This window comes from Anneissia japonica, unplaced genomic scaffold, assembly GCF_011630105.1.
Source record: "Anneissia japonica isolate Jap-2015-1 unplaced genomic scaffold, ASM1163010v1 scaffold277_len1293397_cov203, whole genome shotgun sequence".
Lineage (NCBI taxonomy): Eukaryota > Metazoa > Echinodermata > Crinoidea > Comatulida > Comatulidae > Anneissia > Anneissia japonica.
In genome coordinates this window covers 425,926-428,255 of record NW_022719460.1, presented here as the reverse complement: position 1 = coordinate 428,255, position 2,330 = coordinate 425,926, and the positions used below count along the sequence as shown (strand labels likewise).

General features: G+C 38.3%; 1 protein-coding gene across 10 annotated transcripts in view; it reads left to right on the top strand.

Moving 5' to 3' along the window:
- Positions 1-2,330, top strand: part of LOC117110909 — a 79,191-nt gene that overhangs the window by 33,841 nt on the left and 43,020 nt on the right. The window lies entirely within an intron of this gene.

Sequence of the window (2,330 nt, the reverse complement as noted above, 5' to 3'; positions counted from 1 at the left end):
TAAAAAAGCCCACTGTGCCATGCCAAAGCTACACCTTCAGTTGTAGTATTCCTATAGCTAAGACCCCTACTTAAATAGCATTATTATAATAAGTTATATAAATGCCCGCTATTAGGTGATAAACGCACAACAGAAGATTATGAACATTTATTGACCTAAACATGTATGAACACATCCAAAACAAGATAGTATAATACCGGTACCTCTTTCTTTTTTTTTCTTTTTTTTGTGGTTCTGGCTGAAAGGAATAAAATAAAATAAAATAAAACATACTCCAAGTATCGAAATGCACGCCATCGTGTTGGGATTCAATATTTCGACATTAATTACGTCATCATCAGCAATGAAAACAATGTTCCAATTCTAAGAAGCACTTAATACCAACCTAACGAATGTTGAAGTATATTAATATGCCCACATAATGATTTCTTCAAGCCGTAAACATACTTAATAGTCTATTATAGACCACTAAATAATGCAAACATGATATAGGCCTATACAATGGAAATTGATTAGTCGCCCGAACGACTGTCGTCGATGCATTGTGTCCCGAGCTTTATATTCAAGCTTACTATACATTAACTTAAAAAGTTCCAGCTCTTAATATTTAATTGAAATAAATATAGCAACAGTTGTTAAGACCACTATATTTGGTTTTAATAATGAAATGCTTATTGCCTATTATAATATGATGATAAACAGACCCGTAGCCAGCTTCTTCCAATGGGGGGGGGGGGTGGTTTTTCTGGGCGTCAGGTCCACAGTCGAAGCCCCGGTGGGGTCAGCGAAACCCCCAAAGCAAGAGGATTTTTGTGCTTTATGGGTCTAAATAATGCTATAAAAGCAGATATGTTTGAAAATGTCTGTGTCTGGGTGGGTCTGCAGTGCATTAGTTGGGTTGGAGGACTTATTTGGGAAATTTAAAGAGGGGGTTTCGCCAGAAAAGAGTGGGGTTTGCTAGAAAAGAGGATTCTCCCGAACCATAACCCCCCCCCCCCACCTGGACACGGGCCTGATAGATATAAGATTCAGACATAATTGGTAATACAGTAATTGTATCGTTTTGCCTTGAATTCATTTAAGGTCATATTTTAATGTGAACAATTTCCATACATTTTGATGTCAAATTCCAGCATGGCAGACAGCAAATTTTAATTCGCCATACCAAGGTGTCTGACACATTTTACTCAATATTCCCTAAAGTTTATAATTAAAATTAATTAATCAGTCTAGTTTGATTTAAAAAAAGCTTGAAAGTCATTGAAATAATTAGGCTCTTATATGCCTCATTAGCTTGGTATCGCAATTTGCTTCTTACTTGATTTTCTCTCGTTTTATATTTCCACCATCATAAGCATAACCATTTCCCCACTATTATCATAATCACGATCATAATCATCTTAATAATTCACTATCATATCATCATGATAACCATCATCATGATTATCATCATCATCACCACCATCCCCATCATTATTGTTGTATTATCCTCCGTCTCCTCCTCCTCATCATAATCATCAACCTCATCATAATCATCCTCACCATCGTTGTCATCATCATCCTCATCACTCCTCCTTACCAGTGGCGGCTCTAGGATATATTTTCGGGGTGGGGGGCTGAGCTGTCCGACAGGGGGACTTGGGCTCGTAGGCCCGAGCTGGGGGAAGGGCGAGTGTGTTCCCCTTCCCAAATGAGATTTTTTAAAGAATAGGAACCTCTGGATGACCAGAAATGACACTCTCTGATTGTGACAGACATGTGCTGACTTGCGTGGGCCTATTTTTATTTATTTTTTAGTCCAACTGCCCAACGACCTCTGTCCAATGGGAGGGCTTGACCTGTCCGGTGCGGGGCTTAAGCCCCTGCTGTTCTCCCACTGGTGCCGATACTGCTCCTTACATCATCATCATTTTCATATTCCTAATCTTCATCCTCATCATCACTCCTCACATCATCATCAATTTCATATCCTTCAACTTCATCTTTATCTTCATTTTCAAAATCATTATCTATCATATCTTCATCATCAGCATCATTATTAGTATCGGCTATTATAACACTTCTAAATAGATTCCAGTCATTTGATTGGTTGCTTTCGTTCCACGTGGCGTTAGTTATTTTGCTTATGTCATCGCTCACCGTTGAAATTTTGTTCCATCGTGCATTTTTTACCCATCCGAATCGTCCATCGCACGTTAAAGGTTAAATCCAGAAATGACGTTAGTACGGAGCTCCTAAAGGGACATGGTTAAAGAAAATATTAAACTATTTCGAGGGAACGAAATTTCCCTCGAAATATTATTTCGTTCCCTCGAAATAATATTTCGTTC